Here is an 18,268-nt window from a genome sequence, read left to right on the forward strand (position 1 = left end):
AATAACCTGGGTTTTATCTCCATTCTATCCCAGGGACCTATCAATCCTAATTTTTTTTTTTTTTAAATAAATATCAAACATTTCCTCTTTTTTAAAAAAAACCTCAACACACTTCAGAACATACACTTGTTCTATTCTGGCCTCACCTTGACCAAGGTCCCTCCCTCTGGTGAGCATCGAAGCAAAGCATTCATTTAGGTCCTCTCCTACCTCCTCTGCCACCAGGCACATGTTGTCTCCTTGATCCTTAATTTCACTCTCATTGTCCTTCTGTTCCTTTAATGTATGCACAGAACACCTTACAGGTTTCCTTAATCCTACTTGCCAAGGCCTTCTCGTGCCTCATTTTAGCTCTCTTAAGTCCCTTCCTGGCTATCTTCCTCTCTTTTGCTTCCTAAATCTTATGTATGCTTCCTTTTTCATCTTAATTAAATGCCTCACCTGTTTTATCAACCAGAGTACCCTTACCCTGTATCAGTGGGACAAACCTATTCAGAACCCCACACATGGTTCCTAAACATTCTCCACATTCTTCTGTGCTTTTTTCCTTAGAACATCTGTTCCCAATTTACTCTCTGTATTTCCTGCCTAATCCCATCATAATTAACCCCCCTCAATCAAACACTTTACCATTTTGTTTCTTCTTAATCTTGTACATAGCTATACTGAATGTCGGGAGTTTTGGTCACTTTCACCAAAATGCTCCTCCAATGTGAGGTCTGTCACCTGAGAGGTTCATTACTTCATACTAGATCTGGAATGCCTCTCCTTTTATCAGGTGGTCCACATACTGAGTCATGAATTCATCTTGGAGACACCTGTCCTTCCTCACAAATTCACAACATTTTGCATCAACCTTTCCAGCATCTGCTCTATTCTGTGCCCTCACATTCTGGTTCTCACCCCCCTGCCAAACTAGTTTAAGCCCTTCCCAACAGTTTTAGCAAACCTGCCTGCCAGGATATTGGTCCCCCTCCAGTTCAGGTACAACCCCTCCTTTTTCTACAGGTTATACCATCCCAATAAGAGATTCTAATCTAATTCAAATCTGAACTCTGCCCGCAACTCCTCAGCCAGGCACAATCCAGGGATTACCATCCTTGACCTCCTACTTTTTAGCTTCCTTCCTAACTCCATATATTCCTTCTTCAGGACCTCATCCTTTTTTCATATCAGTGTCATTGGTATTGATGTGGACCACAACATCTGGCTAATGACCCTCCCACTTGAGAATGTAGTGAACTCAATCTGAGACATCCTTGACCCATGGCTTCAATCTGAGGTATCTCTGAACAGGTACCTGGGAGGCAGTATACCATCTTGATCTTGTTCACAGAACCTCCTAACTGTGCCCTTAACTTTTAAATCCCAATTACTGTAGCTCTCCTCTTCTCCTCCCACTTCCCATCTGAGCTGAAGGGCCAAACTCTGTACCAGAGGCCTGACTACTACAACTTACCCCTGGTAGATTGCTCCCTCCAACAATATCCAAAACAGGAAAAATTGTTGAGGGGAATGTCCACTAGGGTACTCTACTCTGACTGCTTATTCACCTGCCCTCTTCTAACAGTCATCTAGTTACTTGCCTCTTGGGTGTGACTGTCTCTTTATTGTTTCTGTCTATCCTGAATGATCCAGAGTTCATTGAGTTCCAGTCCCCTAACATGGTCTGTTAGAAGCTGCAGCCAGATGCACCTTTTGCATGTATCGTTCGTAAGGAACAATTGTGCTCTCCCAGATTTCCCACATCCTATAGTAGGAGCATTTCACTGCCCTAGCTGCCATCTCCATTACCTATTCAAGATAACTATTAAGAGATCTTACCTGTAGTGCGTCCTCAGCCTCTGCTCACCAAAGCTTCTAACTCAACATTCCTACACTGGCCATTCCACATGAGCTTCCCTTCTTTTTATTTGCTGCTGGCTCTCTCTGTAGCACAGACTCCAACCAATCACCGAGGTTCTCACTCTACTTCAATTTAAACTCCCCTGAAACAAAGCACCGTTCCCAAAACTCACCAGTCATCAAGATTCTTGCTCCCACTTCAATTTAAACTCCACTTTTAACAACTTGCAGAATTCTTCTGAAAATGGCAACTAATATTAGGTCAACTACATATTAGATGTTGAACCATCCAAAATTATTAAAGGATATGAAGAAAGGAGGGATATGAAGTTAGGTGACAGATCAACAAAGACCTTGCTGAATGGTTGATCAAGATTAATCACTTAATTGCCCTGCTGTTTCTCTGTTTAGATAAATATTCAAATGTATCTGATGGGTTTGGCTGGATTAATAAAATAAGCTAACAGGAAATAGTGAGGAAAAATACCTGTACTATACCAACAATGCACAGTTCAAGGAGACATGACACTTCCAATTGATTTAAAGTTAAACTGTCATTGGATTACCATGCAATGTGATATCTAAATTGCAAGATACCTACTAAATGCTATGCAAACCTGAAGTACGTGGCATGATTAAACTCCGAAAATATGACAACCATCAAATTTACTTTTAAAAAATTTAGTCTGAGGTGGTTAATGCTGTTCCATGTGGGTTATACAATTTCATTAAAGTGGCAAATTGTTTTAATAATAACTAAATTTACTAAATGCCAAATTTCTTCCATTTATTTCCATGAAGAACAACACAGCCACCCTCATATTACTTCCACAGTTTGAGTGATTCATTGTTTTCTGAATTAATCAGTGAAATTGAAATTCTCAATTATTAATCATATTTAGGTTTCTATCATTTTTGCATGCTTGTCAGCTGTGATGGTGATTTTTTTTTGTTAGGCAAAGATCAATGGTGAATTTCATTTCACTTGTCCGAATCCTCAAAGCCTCTGTAATCATATGCAGATTGGTTCTTCTTTTATCTCTCACCAAATTCCAATGACAAGTGATTTCATTACATGGATAATATATTATATGCATACTTTTAATTCCCCTATGATCTTTGGATTTTGTATTAAATGTTCACTCTGAAAATTAATATGAACTTAACCATTTGAAAGTAACAACTGAAAAAAGTATGTCTTCCTTATGTTTGAATTGAAAGTGGGCATAAACTTCATGCTGATCCATAACTAGAGTTTGCACATGATAACAGTCATTTTAATCATAAAGTGGTCAAATCTGTGTCAATAATTGCCAATCAGCCCCTCCCACTCCCTTCCTGCGATCAAAGTTACATGAAAGGAAATGTCCTGCGGGGAGGAGTCACGTGATGGAGTAGTGGCCGGTCAGGGAATTCCAGCCCTCTCTGGAAAAGTTGAAAAAAAAACAAACAAAACACAAAGGTGCAAGAATAAAAATTAAAATAAAGTAAAAGTAAAGGTGAGAAGAAAATGGCAGCGAAGAGAGAAAAGTCAAAAGCAATGGAAAGAAGAGAAGAGGAAAGAACGTCGGAAGAAGAAGGTGAAGGCCTTACCTGTCCGAGGAGGCCCACCGCAGACGGAGAAGCCCGCTCCCTAAGGTCGGTGGAAGTCCCGAGCTCGGGACTACAAAACTGGCTCGCGGAGCTGAGTAAAAGTGTGCAACCACGCATGCGCAAGGAGTCGCGCATGCGCGATGCGCATGAAAAAAACCACACTGACGGGAGGGGGGAACAGCTGAGGAGTTGATCTCCACAGCTGAGAGTGACAGCTGCAACACAGCAACAGGAAGAGAACACAGAAAACAACGAGAACAAGAAAGAAGAGAGCAAAAAGAAAACAAGGAAACAATAGATGGCCAACCCAGAGGAAGAAGAAGAAGAACATAGATAAATGGAAGAAGAAGGGAAAGGCAGGATAATGGAAATATTTTTTTTTAAAGAATATATGGAATCAGTAAAAGAATGGCAATTACAAGAATTTAATGAAATAAAAAGAAGAATTAAGAGTGCAGAAGAAAAAATGAATAAAATAGAGATGGTCATATCAGAGATAGGAAAAAGAGTGGACAATGTGGAAGAACGAGAAATAATCGTAGAAATAGAAGTAGAGGACTTAAAAGAGAAATTAGAAGAATCTAATAAAAAAGTTAAAGAGGCACAAGAGCTGTTAGCTCAGAAGATAGATATAAAGGAAATGTCCTGCTCACTGTCTGGAAATGTAGGATGGCAGAATCCGAGGTGTAACTTTGAAAACAATGCATTGGATCGGCAACTGGCGGTCTGGGGGAATCATTGTGGTTCTGGGGCCTGCATTCAGGGTGTATGCATTGGGAAGGGTTGTGGCTATCATGTGACAGCACTGACCCTACTTAGTCAGAGGACACACTAGCTGCCAATCAAAGTTTGGTTCTACCCCACCTATTAGTGCAGATCTAGCTGTTGGATCTATGTAAATGATCTGAAATGGACTCTCCAGCCTGCCTGTACTTGACCTTGGGCCTTTGGCTGTTGTAATTGGATTAACCCTCCTGGCACTGAGCCATTGGTCCTCACTAACTATCTGGGCTGGAGCATCCAGCACTATAAAGGTGTCATGTGTTCTCTATTCTCTTTCTTTGCCAGCTTCGGACAACCCTGCATTACTCCAAGCCTAGAAATGTGGAAGGGTGCTGGAGAAACTGTTGGTAAGATGTGCACATGCAAAAGGGATGGGAGTATTTAATTAGTAACCCTTGTAGCATAGACCTGTGCCTGCACTGAGCCAAGGGGAGATGGGGCGTCGTAGTGTTTTTCCTTGATCATTGTATGTACCAGTATTAGTGTATTAATTGTCTGCTATTTCTTTCCCACGGGGCGGGGCGGGGGGGGGAAGAGGAGAGGAGGGGTGGGTGGGTATGTGTGTGGCATCAGTTACACACACTAAAACTGTATTCAGAGGCCTTGCCTTTGAGACCTATCAAACTTGTTTCCTCACTTACAGCAGTGTGACATTTAAAGTTGCACAATTTCCTTCGGTTGGTTTGTGATAGCAGAGGTTTCACATGAATTGGGTTAAAGCAGAACAAGTTAGGTAGATCATAAATGCTAATGTTTGGGGTATTTGGAGCCTCTCCAGCAGCGTATTGGAATTACATAGGGAAGCACATAATTTCAGGCTTGTATGTTGCAAAACAACAGCTGCACAAGTGCAATTTGCTTTGGGAAGTTTCCCATGAAATTTCTAGAGTGTCTCAAAATCATCTTGGATTTATCATACTGGCAATCCACTCCAGGCTCAATTTTTACTGCATAATATTGATACAAATAGTGCTGGATGATTGAGATACTGGGCACATATTTTTCTTTGAAGATAACAAGCATGCCCTTAAATTTATGAATGTTTATCATGGATTTATTTTCATCCTGCGACTTTTTGCTGAAATAAGAAGTCACAGTGAGTTTGTGTTCTGCTTTATACAATGCCAGTTTTCAGTTATCCACAAATAGTTATGCATGTTTGGCAGCTTGCCAGTAGCCAGTTACTATGAGACAAATAAGCTACACCTGCTAATTTGCAGCAAAAGTAATGTAAATGATGATTGCCAATTAATTTGTGCCTTTTGTGGAAAAGGCAGTGGTGAGTATTCAGTAATTTAGTAACTTTAAGATTCTAACATTTGAAATTGTTTTGCTTTTCATCTTTTTGAATCCAGTTCAGCATTAAGATTAACTCTAAGATGGCTACCTGTAAGCAAGAACCTTTACCATAGTTATCTATGTGGAAGATTCATCTGCATGGTCTCCAATGAATGAAAAATCCAAAAGAATGTACTCATTATCATGACCATTGCAATATAATTTTGTCCATTGATTCATGGTCACTGTATTCACTGATGTTAACTGTCTCTGACAAAAATAACTTTAATTTGGTAACATTTAGGGACTTGATTAAGTTTTATGTCAGTGCTTTTTTCTGTTTTCTTTTTCTAATTCAAATGTAAATTTAAACACACCTCAGTACTAGGCCCTTGCAGCCCACGGGCCCACGCTGCCCAAATACATTTAAAATAACCTCCCAAGGATGTTGGGAAACATAGAGACTAATGCAAGGGAGGAACTGAAATAAATCAGTATCTCTAAGGACATGGTCTTGGGGAAATTGATGGGATTGAAGGCAGATAAATCCCAAGGGCCTGATAATCTACATCCTAGGGTACTTAAGGAAGTGGCCATTCAGATAGCAGATGCTTTAAGAATTATTTTCCAGAACTCGATAGACTCAGGATCAGTACCCATGGATTGGAGGGTAGCTAATGTTACCCCACTATTTAAAAAGGGGGGTAGAGAAAAAGCAGGGAATTATAGGCTGGAGAGCCTTACATCAGTAGTGGGCAAAATGATGGAATCCATTATTAAGGATGTAATAGCAGAGCATATGACTACCAGAGAAGGGATCGGACGGTGTCAACATGGATTTACAAAAGGTAAATCGTGCTTGACAAATCTATTGGAATTCTTTGAGATGGTGACAGGTAAAACAGATGGGGGAGAGCCAGTGGATGTGGTGTACCTGGACTTCCAAAAGGCCTTTGATAAGGTCCCGCATAAACGACTGGCTTACAAAATCAAGGCTCATGGGATTGGGGCCAAAGTATTGATGTGGATTGAGAACTGGCTGGCAGGTAGAAGACAGAGAGTTGGGATAAATGGCTCATTTTCTGAGTGGCAGGCGGTGACCAGTGAGGTGCCAAAGGGATCTGTACTGGGACCCCAGCTGTTCACAATTTACATTAATGTTCTGGATGAGGGGATTGGATGTAATATCTCCAAATTTGCAGATGACACTAAGCTAGGAGGGGTTGTGTGCATGGAAAAGGGGGTCAGGAAGCTCCAGTGTGATTTGGATCAATTGAGGGACTGGGCAGATGCATGGGAAATGCACTACAATGTGGATAAATGTGAGGTTATCCACTTTGGTAATACAAACCGGAGGGCAGATTACTATTTGAATGGCAATAGATTAAGAGATGGGGAAGTGCAGAGAGACCTAGGGGTGCTTGTACACCAGTCTCTGAAGGCGAGCATGCAGGTACAGCAGGCGGTTAAAAAGGCAAATGGTATGTTGGCCTTCATAACAAGAGGGTTTGAGTAGAGGAGCAATGATACCTTACTGCAGCTGTACAGGGCCTTGGTGAGACCCCACCTGGAGTATTGTGTGCAGTTTTGGTCACCTTATCTAAGGAAGGATGCTCTTGCAATGGAGGGACTGCAGAGGCGATTCACCAGGCTGATACCTGGAATGGCAGGAATGACTTATGAGGAAAGATTGCGCAAATTGGGATTGTACTCGCTGGAGTTTAGAAGATTGAGAGGGGATCTCATAGAGACCTAAAATTCTGGCAGGACTGGACAGAATGGATGCAGATGGGATGTTTCCAATGATGGGAAAATCCAGAACCCGGGGCCATGGTTTGAGGATAATAGGCAAACCATTTAGGACCGAGATGAGGAGGAATTTCTTTACCCAGAGGGTGGTGAATCTGTGGAATTCATTGCCACAGAGGGCAGTAGAGGCAGGTTCATTAAATATATTTAAGAGGGAATTAGATATATTTCTTCAGTATACGGGTATTAAAGGTTACGGAGAGAAGGCGGGGACGGGGTACTGAACTTTAAGATCAGCCATGATCTCGTTGAATGGCGGAGCAGGCTCGAAGGGTCGAATGACCTACTCCTGCTCCTATCTTCTATGTTTCTAAATACACCAATGAGCATTGCAAGACATGTACATTTTTTTTTTGAAGGGTGGGAAGAATCCAGAACACCTGGAGGAAACCAATGCAGTCATGGAAGAATGTAAAAACCTCTTACAGACAGTGTTAGATTCAAACCCAGATCGCTGGCACTGTTATAGCATGAGCTAATTACAACGCTAACCGTGCTGTGACAAGTTGACATCTTGTTTCTGATTAATTTTCTATCTAAATCCCATATCAGTCTGCTTTATACTGCTTTTATTTTTTTTCCATTTCTTAGATGCAGAAAAGCCCAGAATTTATTACCTGAAAGTAGATGTAGGATGTCTTCGTCAACTATTATAATCCTATTGCTAATGCACTACCTCCTTATTGAGGTATTGGATAGGGGTTATCAGTATTTTCATAAGTAAATGGATGGTGGTGTACTCAAAGATGATTGGAACAGAATTAGTATTAGCAGTGATAAATTTCCCATGTTTCTTCCATTCAAGTTCTTCTTCGTATTTGAGAGATGACACTTGAGCAGCTTTGATGTGCAACATGCACCTACAGATTGTAGACTAATATAGCAAGATTGGTCATTGAGGATTGAATCAACCTCCTATCAATTATGGGGTTTATACTTTGAACAAACTTTTTCTTTTACTCTTTTTCTCGTGCAGAAGGTGTGGATTCTTTGGATTCTTCATGTTTAAAGGTTTTAACTCAGCACCATTATTACAGGTATATTGGTAGACTGCTTAATTCTATATTACATGTTTCTGGGTGTGGAGACAATATAAAATATCAATAAAGAAAACATCTGTTCCATAACAGGAAAAAACAGTTTACTTTGCAAAGAACCAACGATATCTACAAATGAAAATCTTATGCCTTCACTAACTTAGCCAGTGCATCAGCATAAAAATGTGAAAGAAATAAACTCTTTGCTGTAATTGAAACAACCTAGGAATAATCAATGAAGTTTTGGTTTGGAATCCAACTTTGCCTGCTTGGGCTAAAAGCAAGGTAATGACTACTTGCTTTATTCAATATGTAAAATGCAATATCATTGACCTCATTGGGAGCTAAATTTTGGAATGGAGAGCATTGCATACTGTTGATGAAATTCCATTGCTCCACTTTCCTTGTGAATGTGGGATGGTTGAAAAAGGCAGCTTTGTGCTGTGCAGTAAATCCTTGGAGGTTGAAGCATCTTCACAAGTAACAGAACAAAGCATTTGCTTTTTTTGTGCTATAGAGTAGGTGGGTATTACAAAAGTGCTGGGTAATCTGAAAATCATCCTGAAGAATAGTTTAGAGATTTTATGCATATTTATGTAGTTGAATATTTGTACAATTTTATCAGGAAAAAAAATGAGATAAAATGAATGCTTGAATAAATATAAAACGGTTAAGTCTGTTTTTAAGATATTGAAAATGTCCCTGACCTCAATAGATGTTGTCAAATTTGCATGTTCTATCTAGAATTAATATTCAGGACAGGTTTCCTCCATAAAATTCAACATTTTTCAAAGATTACTTTCCCTGCATAATATGCTGGTAATCTTGGTTTGGAAAAAAAATCAATTGTATATCAAAAGAAATAAGGAAAAATAAATCTCTTGTTCTTGCAGTCAATCCTCAGGTCATGCAAGTCAGGCAAAATGCCTTCAGATTCATGGAGCCACCAAAGCATTTCAAAATTGAACATGATGGTTACTTTCATTTTTGCTGTTGTATAGTTTTAACCTGAAAATTATACATCAGATTTTCAGTTTGAGTTGGATAATGAGGGAATAAACTTATCCTAAAAGGTATATAAATAGGTCTAAGTGATTGCAAATTACATTACCAAGCAGCAGAGTGACATTTCTAGACGTAAAACACAAGTCTGTCGACACTGTGGTTGAATTAAAAACACAATGCTGGAGAAACTCAGCAGGTCAAACAATGGACTTTCTATAGCAAAGATGCATAACTGACATTTGGGGCTCGAGCCCTTCATCAAGGTATGGAAGAACTTTGATGGGCCATACCTTGATGAATGGCATCCATACATTCTTCCATTCAGTTGGCAGATATTGATTGGTGGTGTCAAAGTTCTTTTTTAACTATATTCAAACATCTCTGACAATTTGAGATATTTCAAAATGGCTCATGGGGACTTTAATTTCAAAATAAAATAATTTTAAAACAAAATAAATTTGTTTCAGTACATACTTATCTGAGAAATTAAAGTGTCTAACATAAAATCATATCAGTTGTATTCAAATCTAGTTGAGCAATCTTATTCAGATGTGGGTTGGTAGGGGTATCTTACTGCATGTGCACTGGGTCAGGATTTTTGTCCTTCACACTTATACCCAGTGGCTAGCAGATTCAGCAAAATGGTCAGGTGCACAGACGCTCGGATAAATTGACAGCCCTCAAATGCAGTTCACCGGCAGTCCACTGAATAATCACCATGAAAATAAACATATATCCAGCCCAAAGTATGCTTTAGTTAAGTTTCCAAAATACAAAAGTAGCAAATAGGCAGATCATGTTCAGAAAGGGGCTTTATATTCAACAATCAAAGAATAGGTTGTATTTCATTATTTAGGTGGAACCTTTTAATAAGGCAATTCAAATTAGGAGCTGAATCGGGCCAAAAATAGGCAGATAATGTTCAGAAAGGGGCTTTATATTCAACAATCAAAGAATAGGTTGTATTTCATTATTTAGGTGGAACCTTTTAATAAGGCAATTCAAATTAGGAGCTGAATCGGGCCAAAAACAGGCAGATAATGTTCAGAAAGTGGCTTTATATTCAACAATCAAAGAATAGGTTGTATTTCATTATTTAGGTGGAACCTTTTAATAAGGCAATTCAAATTAGGAGCTGAATCAGGCCATTTTGGTCTGCCTTTCAAATCATATTTGATGTATTTTTCCTTTGAACCCCAATTCAAATTCTCAAGAGCAAGTGAGATCAGGTGAAGAGCTGGTGCATACCCTGACTAGCATAATTCAACATTAAATTTCATGAGGATACATTAAAATTACCTTATTTTTTTTTTATGACCCTACAAGAAACACCGAACAATCCCTTTACTTTCAGGTAGATTGGTGTAGCAGTAGCCTAATGCTATTTCAGCACCAGTGATCTGGGTTTGAATCCATTGGGATTCCTCTAGGTGCTCTGATTTCCTCCTATATTTCAGACATAGTTGGTTAATTGGTGTGTTTGGGCAGCACTGACTCATGGGCTGAAGGGCCTGTTACTGCACTGTAAGCCTAAATTAAATCTAGAACCAGCTTCTTAGGCTCTGATAATGAGATAATGATCAAGCTGTAGGTATTGAAAAAGCCAAAGACCAAAATCTAAACAGCACAGTATATTCACTAACCAAATGAATAAGTTCTGGTATGGAGAATCATTGGTTAATCAGTATGTTTGACAGTTGGAGAAGTGAAAGTTTCATACCAATACATAATTAAAATAAGAAGCAGCAGATCAGACAATCTGCTATAAAGAAGGCATTGAAAAGCATTGTTTGCCTCTTTTCAAACACTGATCATATCAGGTAGCTTTAGCACTCCTGCTCTGAATCTATAGTTAACAGGAGCAGATGATCAGCTGTTTGCTCAATTTTAGCCAGTTTCTGTCTATCTGCATTGAAATTGTGGAAAGATTGTGGGTTGGACCCTGCACATGCAGCTGATGGATTTTCCTGATGTAGCTATGTCAGGACCCCAACAGAAAGTGGAAGTCTGCACTTTCATTTGATCAGCACTCTGAAGGGACTGAACATTTTTGGAGACGATGCCAGAATCAGGTTTGTCAGTAACGTGTTACAAGATTTGTTGTTTTGCAGCAGCAGTATTGTGCAAAACAAGGTACAAAATTAGTCTAAATCACAATTTCATAAATGTCCAAATATCCCACAAACATATCAAATCCCCTCAAACTTTTAACAAAATAGAGCCACGAGCATGTCGTCTTCATAATTGCATTGACATGATGGACTCATGCTAGGTCTTCAGTGATGTTGACAAACAGGAATCTGAAGCCTTTTACCCACTCCTCAATGAAGACTGGCTTATGTTCTCCTGGCTTCCCTTTCCTGGAGTCCACAAACAATTCTTTTGCGTGGCTAAAGTTGAGTGAAAGGTTGTTCTTGTGACATCACTCCTGTTATTTAGACTGGGAAATCTGTCAGCCTAATTTGCTCAGGCTAGCCCAACCAAAGTCCTTTCAGCCTAATCATTTCAAAGGGAAGGAATAATTGTGGGAAGTAGAATAAATAGAAAATGATATTTCATTATTTTATGTAATACAACTAATGAAAAATATCTAATTGTTTACATTTTTTATTTAAAGCGTGATGTGTAGAAAATTCTATGTTGAATTTGAATGGTAGTGAATATCTGAAATATTGTAAACATTCTACCTCTGAGAATTTTGATGGTAAATTATGGGCATGACTTTGGGAAGACCATCATGCAGTTGGAAAGAACCTTCACTGGAGATGTCATGGCAGATGGCTTCTTAGTGGAAGCCAATATCTGGAGAACAGTTTCAAATAAGAGGTATTTGAAGGTTGATGACTAAGGTCAGTGGAAGACGTCTGCTTTTTAAAAAAAAACATCTATGAACTGTTTTCTTTTGTCTTCAAACACAATACACTTTTTTCTGGATGTTTTATTAATACCAACTGGGATATTTTTTTCAATTTTGTCTGAATCATTTGGGATTTCTCATTGCACTTCTCCAGTTGAACCGTGACAAATTACTTCAGATTTATTATCAGAGTACATTCATGACATCACACACAACCAAAGGTTCCTTTTTCCTGCAGGCGTGGCAGAATTACCACTAATTATAAGTGCAAAAATAATCTGTACATAGTGCAAAAATGTAACTGTAAAGAGATAATAAATGTAAAGAAACTGTACAATACAGAGCTCTGAAGCTTTTTGAAGAGATAACAAACCTTGTGAAAGGAAAGATGAAATGGATTTTATTCACTTTAATTTCACTTGAGCTTTTGATGCAGTGCCCCATTGAGATTAGTCCATTAATTTGGCAGGCATTTTACACCAGGTTTCCAAAATGATAGAAATGGAAAGTTGCTTGGAGTAAGACCAGAAAAGGGTTATTACTTGTAGATCTGGACTTGCTTGATTTTGGGTTAGCATGTGGCAGCTGGGAATTGATGTGGACTCAGGACAAATTTGGAAGAGGATGGTTAACGTATGGAATGAATTTTTAATAAACTTGAATGAATTTCCATGAGTGATAATGGGGTCAACCAAAATCAAAGTTTATGATTAAAAGTATGAAAAAGGATGAGAATATTAGGTACATGCTATTTCATAATCACATGAATTTCAATTGCTTATCCTCCTCCAATTATCTTATTTTTTTTCCATTCAGTATTTTGTCCCCATTCATCCCTCTTTTGATCTCATCAGGCATGAACCATACCTCAGTTGAATGGGGAACAGGAAACCTGCTTCCAGTGTATTTTCAATAATGCTGTATCAAGAACGTACATGAGTTTTTTGGGAAATCCAGTTGAAGTTTGTTACCTCCCTCTTTGACGGAGGAGACGAGCTTTCATGGGTAAAATTGGAGAGAGAATTAAGGTTGGTGAGAGAATAGCTGAAAACCTTTTCACCTAAAACACCCCTGGCTCAAAGTATGTTCATTCCATTAAAGATTGATAATAAAATCCTGGGCACCTGGTCTCAGAGAGGGGTCATTTATTGAGGATTGTTATGAGCAGGGACAATTTATTACATTTGGGCAAATTAGGAATAAATAATGGAGTTTTAATTACATCTTTATTTTTCTGCCACGCAAAATTATTCCCTTACTTCGGGCGGGAACCATAAACAAGGGCTTGATAAATCAAGACAAAGGTGGGAATCAGATTTGGGTCTAGAAGTTGGTGCATTTTGCTGGTCCAACTTATCGGGACAGCATCATTAACACAATGTAAGGTATTGGCTGGTGCAATACAACTTCTTCCACCAGCTATACCTTACTCCATCAAAGATACATAAATTGAAATCTGAACTATCAGACCAATGTTTTCGATGTGATCAAGAAGTAGGTACTTTCTGGCATTCAACTTGGACATGCCCTAAAGTGAGGCCTTTCTGCAAAGATGTGGGTAATCTCTTGGAGAAAAATTATTGGAATTCTATATCCTCGGGTACCTGAAGTATTTTTATTGGAGAATTATTTTTATTGGAACCTAAAATGAGGCTGTTGAAATATCAATTAAAATTTGTTAAGTTTGCTTTAACAGTAGCCTGGAAGAGCATAGCAGTTCATTGGAAATCTGATTCCCAACTAGGTTTAGCCCACTGGAAGGTAGAAATGCATAATTGTGTTCCCCTGGAGAAGATTGCCTATAACCTCAGAAACAGGTATTCATTTTTAAGAGTCTGGAATTCATACTTAATGTACATTGGGATAAATCTTTAACAATCCCCCCCCCCTCCTCCCCACCCCCGGTGCTTGCAGCACTAAGGACCCTAGATAACCTCTGTTACTTTTCCCTTGATAAGAGTGGGGTTTATCCTAGGGGAAGCCAATCTTTTCTTTTTCTTATTCTTTCTCTTAGCTTTTCTTGTTTCTTTGTTCTTTATCTTTTCATTATCTTTTTCTCCCTTTGTTTCAACATGGATATTGAATTTGCATTTTTGTAGTGTTATTGTAATTTTTATTTATGATGATTTAATCACATGTATACTTTTGTTTTTCTCACTTTCTTTAATATCAACATGCAGATTGATATTTGTATTGTCTTATTAATATTCATATTGATATTTTTGATTATTCTTCATTTTCACTGCATGTTGATTGAAAATTCTCAAAATAAAATAGTTCAAGGAAAAGAATGTACATGAGTAACATGCACCCTTCCTATTTTCAGTCCTTTCTCCGTACCACAGTACGACTCTCAGCTTTTGTTTTTGGCCTTATCTCCAAAAATGTGACAGTATCCCACAGTGCAGCCAAAAATGTATTTAAAATGTGTTATGAATATTCTATGTTGCTCTTCCAATATAACTAGTGTAACTTCATAAATTTCATCTTTTAAATATTCCAAATCAAGAATGTGGTACAGTCTGTTTCTTTTTTATCGATCATGAAAAATGTCAGTGAGATGAATTTGTATTTAATTCCTATTTCTACATCATATATTAAAATCACTTTGCTTCCTATTAATGAACAAAGAAGCTAGTGCTCAAAGACTGCTTTCTGATTTAGACTAATTTGAGCTTCCATTTTAGCCATTCAGCCTGCTTTCAATAAAATATTCTCTTTACTATGGCTTTATGATAGTATAATGGTATATGAGTTCATTGTTTAGAAGGACCAAAAAAATTGAGAGTTTACAATCAACTTGGATTTTGCTTAAATGATTTCAGGAACCAATTTTATTAAAAAAAAATCAGAATTCATTTGGAAAATGTTTGCAAAAATAATTATTTTTATACTTGTACTGTGGTATACTTGACCCACTTTTGTCTTCTGTTATAAATTCATCTCTAAAATTTGAGTAGAAATTGCCTTCACATATTATAAATTAATAGGGTTGAAAAAATCTTTTGTCTGTGCTGCAGTTCATAAATCTACATTGCATGATTAGCAGAATGAAAATTGCTTTACAGTGGTCATAATTCATGTCTCATCCATGGTATGAAAATCTTTTAAAGCTTTTTACATTTTACATATCACATTGATTTTTAGAGGCCTTGGTTTTAAATTTCTGAGAAGATGAAGATAATTTCTCTTCCACTTCAAACTCGCATCTCAGTTTGTAAATTGTAAGTAAATTATCCCTTTCTTTAAAATGTTGGTTGAAGAATGGAAAATAATGGACTCATTGAGGAGGCAAAAGGGAAAAAAAAACGGATCATATCTTTATAATCTGGGTAGTTCTTCACAGTGCCTGCTCATGTGGCAGCTCAAGCCAGCTGAGTGTTGTCGTAGTGAATGTATAAATCTGCCCACTCTTCCCAAATTGAAGGATGACCTGCTGCGAGCAGTCAGGAAGAAAACAACTTCAATTGATATTAATATTTGTGCAACTTTTTAATCCAGATTCAACTGAGGATTTTTATTTTACTTGAGTAATCTTAAAATCCTAGCCTGATTCAAACTTGTGGAGTCAATAGAGAGATTTACAGTTTGCTCCTCATCTCTGTCACAGCTCATTTTAAGTATTCAAAATGCAGAATGAATTTTCATTTTAATGCCATTATTTCTATGGGGTACATGTCTTTGATTTAGAAAGCTTTTTTTTGGCTTCAATAAATATCACACCACAATGGAATATGCTACAGCAAGCACGCCACCGTGAATTTTGGTCTACTTTTTAAATTTACAAAATTTTGGTTAATAAACTGTTTTTGGAAATGTCTCTCTTTTGTAAATCTAGGAATATTTGTGAGCAGCTGGCATTATGAGCTAGTCCCTTGAAATAATATGTAGCTGCAGCCACAGTTTTTCATTCCTCATTCTCCACAGCCTGAAACTGTCACAAAGAAGCACTGATTTTATTTAATTGAGAAGCAATATGATGCTAGGTTTTGCAGGCTTGCTCTGTTGTACAACGCTGTCAGCTTGAATTGGTGGTTAATGAGTCTTTTACATGAGAGAAAAAATGCATTCATGCCTGTGAGACATCAAGTTGTTGATCAACTCGTAGTTAATGTTACCTCCGATTGGTTGTAGCTTTTAACATAGTGCAGCATCTGACAAAACATTTTTCTAGCATTTTTTTTAATTCTAGATTTCCTGCATCTGCTCTATTTTGCCTCAGGCCAATAAAGTAGTTTTCTTTCCATGAGCTTCAATATTAGCTGATTATTTTGTGGGACCATTTCAAATGCTTACCAGAAGTCAATAAAATAACATGTATAAACATCATCTTGTCAACTGTTATAATAACAATTTTTAAATAACTGGTTAGATTCATCACCAAAGAAATAGGATCAGCTCAGATCCAGATCACCAGCCATTTGTATGTTTAGATCTAGAGCACCACACAAGCAGCAGGTATGGCCAACAGAAAGTAATCTCTGGGCAAAATGGAGATTCCAGATAAGAATAGAAATAACAAAGTATACCCAGCAGCTGTGGCAGGATCTCAATGACCTAACCCGCTACAAAACAAAATCAAGTACAATATGAGAGAGAAAAGCTTCACTCTCAGATCAGCTCAATGCCTTCTGCACAATGCACCCCATGTTCCTTGATGATCATCTACTGTCAGTGTCTGAAGATGATGTGCAGGCTGCCTTCAGGAGAGTGATCCAAGGAAACCATCCCATCTAGAAGGAATGTATAGAATGGTGGTATAGGTGCCATGTATAGAAAGCCTGTGTATTCACAGATAACTGTTCACTCTGACAGGGTATGATGCCCACCTGTTTCAAACTGGCCTCAACTGTCCTGGTGCCCAAGAAAAGCGTGGTAATCTGCCTAAATGACTACCAACCAGTGGCACTCACCTCCACAGTGATGAAATGTTTTGAGAGACCAGTATTAAAGCATATTAGCTCCTACAAGAGTGCTGACATGGATCCATTCCAATTTGCCTACCACAGCAGCAGGCATACACCAAGATACCATCTCCGTGGCTCTGCACAATACTCTGGAAAACCTAGACAACAAAAATGCACACATCAGGATGATTCAATACCATTATCCCCTCAAAACTAATCAGTAAACTTCAAGATCTGGACTCCGAATCAAACTGTGTAATTGGATCCTGGATTTCCTCACCTCCAGACCCAAAACAGTATGAATTGGTAAGAACATCTCCTCCACAATCTCCATCAGCACCAGAGCACCACAGGACTATGTTCTTAGCCCCCTGCTCTATTTGCTTTACACCTATGACTGTGTGGCTCGGTACGACCACAACACCAGCAACCAATTTGCTGATGATGGAGGGACATTCAAAACTTGGTTGAATGGTAATATTAACAGCCTAGCACTGAGTGTCACCAAAACCAGGAAGCTGATTCTCTTTATGAAGGGAAAACAAGAGCTGTATGATACAGTGATCATTGGGGACCAGAGGTGTAGATGGTGAGAAAATTTAAATTTCTGGGCATCACCAACTCTGAGGACCTTTCTGGACTCAACATACTAATGTCACTGTGAAGAAAGCATGTTAGCACCTCTTCTTCCTTTGAAGTTTGTGGATGTTTGGTATGACATTGGAAACCTTGGTAAATTTCTTTAGATGTGTTGTGGGAAGTATGCTAACCCGCAGCATCATGACCTAGTAGGGGGGCACCAATACACCTGAGCAAGAGGTAGTGGACCCAGCCCAGGCAAAACTCTTCCCACCATCAAGAAAATCTACATGAAATTGTAATGATGCTGCCTCATTCGAGACTTTTCCACTTGTTGAAAGATCTCAGCATCTACCTTGTCATTCTTCTTCAGATCTTGTATGTTTCAATAAGATCACCCCTCATTCTTCTGAACTTGAAAGAATATGGGTCTCGCTTAATTTAACCCTTTCCTGAGGATTAGTCTCTTGTATCTCTCCAGCACAATTTCCATGGAATCATAGAATTTTATAACACTTTGGAAAAAGACTCTTCAGCCTACCAATTTGCCAGTCTGAGTTTCTCATTTACCTGCA

The 18,268-nt window shown here is 38.4% G+C and overlaps 1 protein-coding gene across 2 annotated transcripts in view; it reads left to right on the top strand.

Annotated features, from left to right (window-relative positions):
• schip1 (schwannomin interacting protein 1) overlaps positions 1–18,268 on the top strand; it is a 547,841-nt gene that overhangs the window by 206,171 nt on the left and 323,402 nt on the right. The window lies entirely within an intron of this gene.

This window comes from Narcine bancroftii, chromosome 9, assembly GCF_036971445.1.
Source record: "Narcine bancroftii isolate sNarBan1 chromosome 9, sNarBan1.hap1, whole genome shotgun sequence".
Taxonomy (NCBI): domain Eukaryota; kingdom Metazoa; phylum Chordata; class Chondrichthyes; order Torpediniformes; family Narcinidae; genus Narcine; species Narcine bancroftii.